General features: G+C 39.8%; 1 protein-coding gene across 1 annotated transcript in view; it reads left to right on the forward strand.

Moving 5' to 3' along the window:
- Positions 1–4,580, forward strand: part of DTD1 (D-aminoacyl-tRNA deacylase 1) — a 175,835-nt gene extending 171,255 nt beyond the window's left edge. Inside the window, exon 6 of the mRNA XM_004433712.3 lies at positions 4,003–4,580. The gene's annotated coding sequence lies outside the window, so the exon portion shown is untranslated. The remainder of the gene's footprint in view (positions 1–4,002) is intronic.
- The last annotated feature ends 1,420 nt before the right edge of the window (positions 4,581–6,000 follow it).

A 6,000-nucleotide genomic window follows, 5' to 3' on the forward strand; every position in this document is an offset into this window, starting at 1 on the left:
CTGTAAGTTCTGTAAGACTGACATGGTTAAATATATACAAATATATGTGAGAAATAGATGGGGTAAAATTTAAGCGAAAGAATAAAAAGTAATTGCTACCAGAGTTTGTTCTTTCCACTATCAGGTAACATCAGTTTTTTTTTTTCCTTTATTTGCTTTATTACATCACACCAAGCTTTCCTTTCATAATTAGGAAATTGAATCACTGTTCCCATGTTCTCATCACCAAGTCAGGACCATCAGCACTCGAGCAAAAGAAGAGATTCTCTATTTTGACAGTTGAGTGGAGGGCTCACTGGAATCTCAAACAATGCTAGAAGGTCCGAGTGAATCCTTCACTGATAACATTGACTTTCTAGCAACTTTCATAGAACTGCCTTCTGTTTCTAGGTAAATGAATTCTAATTAGAGTCCAGCCATGACCTCCGTTCATCTGACAGTAGTTTGGAGCACAGGTCTGTGGTATGTGTATATCCTAACTCGAGCACTTACATCTTGTGGTTGCTCGAATGACCTGAAGCCAGAAGCAGATCAGCTGGAAGTCAGCATCGTTGAGAGACTCAGTGTTTAAACAGACTGTTGAGGGATTCCTTGCTCCTGGTTCTGGATTGTTCCCTATTGCCTCTGACATTTGCAGGCAGTAAAAGAGAAGCAGCTTCTTTCATAAGGCTGTGAAATTGTAGTGCTAAGTTATCAGGCACTTCTTCATACTGCCTGTCAGGTGCCCTCCGCCTGCAGCTCGTGTCTGCCCTCAGATAGCTCATCTGGCTCACAGGGACATCAAAAAATGCATTGGAAATAGAAATCATCCTCTCAACAGCTCTCCAGGGGAGGCACATTACCCCTCCTCCAGGTTTAAATTTCAAGCCTCAGTGGTCCACCCTTTTTTAGAGAATCATGTGTTTATCACTTGAACAGGACTTCCACTCAGCACTTCTAATCTGGCGAATGGACCTCACAGATAGCACTCTCCCACCTCTCTGTTCAGGCTCCCAGCTGTGTGAGCTTCATGATCTCCACCTACTTCCAGTTGATAGCCAGCAGTCTGGTCCCTCGGTTTTTCTATGGTTATGTTCAAGAAAATGAGAAGGAACCTTTGTTAAAAGTGAGATTGGAGGTAAAAAAGCATCTACTGAGCAATCCATGTATCATGATGGGGCAGTGGCGTTCAGGTGGCCAGTGCCTACTGCTGGCCAATAGGCTCTTGCATGCAGTTTGTGAACTAATCATTCATAATACTAATGTTGATAGTATGATTAGGTCTGTCCATTAGGGCTCCCGGTAGTAGCACAGTTAATTCTGAGAGCATCCGTATTGTGAACCTTTCAGGTTAAATGCTTTATAAAGTCCCTATGCCTGAGTGATTTACCTAAAAACTTTGAGAACCCCTGGGCTGAAACCTCCCAGGATCCCTTCCAGTTCTGTGATTCTCTAGGAGGGAACTGGAATTCCTAAATCATCTTTCTCTTATAAAATTTCTTTTGAAAGTCATTTTTATTACAAAATTAATGCTCATTCATTATAGAAAATTTCAGGGCCGGCCCCGTGGCTTAGCTGTTAAGTGCACGCGCTCCGCTACTGGCAGCCTGGGTTCGGATCCCTGGTGCGCACCGACGCACCGCTTCTCTGGCCATGCTGAGGCCACGTCCCACATACAGCAACTAGAAGGATGTGCAACTATGACATACAACTGTGTACTGGGGCTTTGGGGGAAAAAGAGGAGGATTGGCAATAGATGTTAGCTCAGAGCCGGCCTTCCTCAGCGAAAAGAGGAGGATTAGCATGGATGTTAGCTCAGGGCTAATCTTCCTCACAAAAAAAAAAAAGAAATCCTATCTCCCTTGGCTGCTGGGCTGAGATTTCTGAAAACTAAACCCAAAGTCTAATCCTGTGGATGGCCGAATGACAACGCAAATCAAATCCCCAGGAAAAAAAAAAAGAAAATTTCAAAAATGCCAGAATGCTCCAAGAAGAAAATAAAAGGCATCTTGCATCTCATTATTCTAAGATAATCATTATTAACATAATGCTTTTATAACATTTCTCTAAGCAGATAATTCTGTATCTCTCTAATTTACGAAGTTAGAGATATACTGTATATATAATGTTACCTGCTTTATCATCTAACAGAATATCATGAACATTTTCTAGGTCATTTATTCTTCTGAGGTAAACCTTATCATTTCTATCTGCACATCAAACGTTTGAAGCATACATTTATTATCCAAAAGCATTAAAACATGTACAATATTTAATTGGAGTAAATGTAAAAGGATAATGTATTCAAGCAGGATCCCAAAGCTCATTTTAAGTTCAAAAACAAAGGTTTTAATCTTTGCTAAGAAGATGGAGTTCTCCAAAGGTCAATGTGAGAACCAATTTCAGGATTCCAGTTATCAGTCTTGCAAGTAAGGAGAGAGGTATTAATAGGCCCCAGGTTCTTAGGTTTGAGTTAACCTCTTGATTAAAATATAGGAGCAAATGGGTTGCTTTTCTTGACTTAAAAATGGAAGTAATATGGTCCCCAGGAATTATATTGTGTATGCTCTACCCCCTGGTGGTCTTTCGGATATCTCTTAGGAAGTAGTGCAAGACTGTACCAGGTGGGTTTCACAGCATGAGGGGAGGCCTCTGGGGAGATTTCGATACTTTGTGTAGGTCCAGATAGAACAAAGAATGTGGACTAGCTGCAGGTCTGGGTAGCCTTTCTCGTGTGGGCCCATGGACCTTGTTATCAAGCTGGGCTCAGGAATGGAAGGCTGTTAATTCCATCCAGGCATCTGCTCATAATGTGACCCTTTCTTAAGAAGGTGACCTATGTGATTGCATCCAGCAGCGTCTTCAGAGATGTGGCATCACCTTGTGTAACTCTTGTTTCAGAATCTTTTGCTTTTACTGAAGTTTATTCAATTAGAATTTAGATCTGAGGGAATAGAAACTGCTCTGTTAAGGTTGGGGTTTAAACTCTTGGATGATAAATTCCTGCCTCCAAATCTTAGCAAGACCAGCTAGGTTTTGTTGTAGTCTCAGAATTTCAAAGAAAAATTTGAGACACTTGGACATTTTGTACCAAAGAACCTACTATCTTTGGAGCAGTATTAAAAATGTCCCAAGAACAAGTGTTTAGTTTATTCCCTGTCCCTATGCATTCTGTAGGCTCCCACCCCTCCTACTCCCTCACTGTTGAAAGGATTTGGAAATTAGGCTTTTGTATTTTTTTTTCAAATAATTTGTTCATTTCATCTATGTTGTCTTAATTTGTGGGCATAAAGTTGTTTGTGATATACTCTTTTTATCCTTTTAATGTCTATGAAATCTGTACTGATGTTGCCTCTTGATGTCTGATATTTGTAACTTGTGTCTTTTCTCTTTTTTCTTGGTAAGTTTGGCAAGAGGGTTATAAATTTTACTGGTCTTTTCATTTATTTTCTCTTTAGTTTTTCTGTTAGAAATTTCATTACTTTCTGTCCTTGTCTTTATTATTCTGCTCCTGCTTGTTTTGGGTTTGCTTTGCTTTTATTCTTTTAGTTCCTTAAGGTGGAAACTCAGATTATTGACTTATTTTATAATATAAGCATTTAATGCTATCAGTTTTCCTCTAAGCAGTGCCTTAGGTGAATATCACAAATTTTGATATGTTGTATTTTCATATTCATTCACTTTAAAATGTTTTCTAATTTGCCTCGTGACTTCTCTTGGATGTAGAGGCCATTTAGAAGTGTGTTGTTTAATTCCCAGATATTTGGTTTGGTGTCTTTTTGAGCTCTGAGAATGAAGTTCTAATAAATTGGAAACTCTTTGGTGGGAAGATATTTGGATTTATACATGACAACATGGCAGATTTTTCACAGTAAAGTGAAACACTGTCATGCCATTGTCATTGTATGAACTTGAAAAAGGATATCTTCAGCTATTTTGTTATAGTGGTCATATTTTTTAATAGGATTTGAGGCAAATTTGGGGACTTTTCTGAGTTATGTGTCTTATCTTTGTTCTTTTCAGTGCATTATCATTGGGCAGAACTGGATCCTGAAAAATTCATGAAAGATGCCAAGCACCTACTCTGTTTTAAGAATTTGGAACTGAATCGTGAAAAGGAAGAAGGAAATAAGAAATTGGGAACCTGAATAGCCCTGCAAAAAAACACCAAAGGAGCGTTACCATTTTCTGTGTTGTTGCTGTGGTCTAATAGAAGAAGTGGGTGCTGCCAGCACAGGGGAGTGTGCCCCATGCACATGGCAGCAGGGCACCGCCCGTGCCTCCCCCACAGGAAGGCTTTGTGGGTTCCTACGATGTCTTGGCTTGCTTTTAGAACAGGCTGGCCCAACATCATTTGTCATCAAGTCCTCCTTTCACACTGTGGTGTATTTCTGCGTGTCCATGATGGGTCTCAAATACATCCATGCTGTCCGTGTTCTTCCCAACACTGGCCAAGCCAGGGTCCGTGTTAAGGTGTAAAGAGAACAATCATCAATGATAATGTATTGTGTGAGACCTTTGCATCTTGTAAATTTTCTCTTTTTTCTAAAAAGAAATAATAAAACTCCAAACCTCAACAAGCCACTTTATTATTAAACTAATCCTGCTGTGTTTCTGCTTAATAGTTTTGTTTATAGAAATACCATGTGTCGGAACTCTGTCTCTCTATATCTACACTTCTTTTCAAATAACTGTCTTGCAAGAGGCCTTCCCTGAGTGGCCCACACAGGCCCCTGATTCCACAGTGAGAGCCTATCTATGGTAATTTGCAATTGATGACATTTTACTTGGATGTGAGATGGCGGGAAAGGGGAGTGTACGTGAGGGAGCCCAGTTTCAGAATGGCCAGATGACAGACCAAGTGTAGCTGCCACATCTGGTTTATCCACCTTTGGGAGGTGGGAGAAAGGCCTCAGCTTGTTAGATCATACAGATGCCCTTTTTCCAGGAACTGCATGGTTGTCCATATATCCAAGCAGGTGTCCCCACAGTTATGTGAAGAAAGAACCATATTCTGCCAAAGAGTTTCTCAGTTAATTTTAATCTACTAGTGGCACAGCTATAGTGATCATTTTTAGGCATTATATGATGTCAATATTAATATATATATGTATAATTATATAGTATATATTATATTACTATGTAATATATATTTATATAACATCTCTAATATACTAATTCTTATTTAAACAGAGTTATCTTCTCTTAAACTACTTCTTGCCTAGCTATAGAAGAGACATCCTTATTTGGCATTTTTGTGATGCTGAAACTCTATCTGTGACCTTTATAATAAATCCTGAGTCCCTCTATTCTGACCCAGTTGTCTACTGCAAATAAAAAGATAGTTAGAAAATGTGGGGCCGGGAGGAGAAAGCTCAAATCACATCTCCAGTGTATATTCAAGTACTTGGAATATGGAGTTGGAAAGAGGTTTGCCAGATGGCTTTATTCTGAACCATACAGATGGTCTAGTGTAATCCATGATGGTTTAAACCTCTAGATTTGAAATCATGATATCCCAGATGCAAATCGCTGGTCAGCTCCCCCAGCTCTATGGGCAGCAAGTTCCAAGAAGCTCTCCTGTTTGAGATATCTAAGTTGGCTTTTACAGGGTGAATTCAAATTCACTTGAGAGTTACTTGAATCTACAGTTTTGTGAACTCAGCTGTAGGGTTGTAGACTTGCTGAACAGATGTGTCAGATATTTGCCTGCCACAACACTTTATCACCACCAGTTAATGCCTACTGAACAGCTGCAGCCTGTCCTTGTGGTCATGGGTAACAAGGATGGCATCTAGAGAAGAACTAATGTGCTTGATGTTTGGATGGTGGTAAAATGATAAAGACCCTTGTAGCCCACAGTCCAGTTCCTGGATCCCGTTTTAAAGGGACTTAGACAAATTGGAGTGTGAGCAGTGTCATGTGGTCAATTTGCTGAAGGGTCTGAAAACCATAAAGGAAGAAGAGCTGAAGGAGAAAAAAAACAAAACTATAAATATTTGAAAGACAATGACGAGACAC

The sequence above is a fragment of the Ceratotherium simum genome, chromosome 21 (genome assembly GCF_057802395.1).
Source record: "Ceratotherium simum simum isolate JZ-2026a chromosome 21, ASM5780239v1, whole genome shotgun sequence".
Classification (NCBI taxonomy): Eukaryota; Metazoa; Chordata; class Mammalia; order Perissodactyla; family Rhinocerotidae; genus Ceratotherium; species Ceratotherium simum.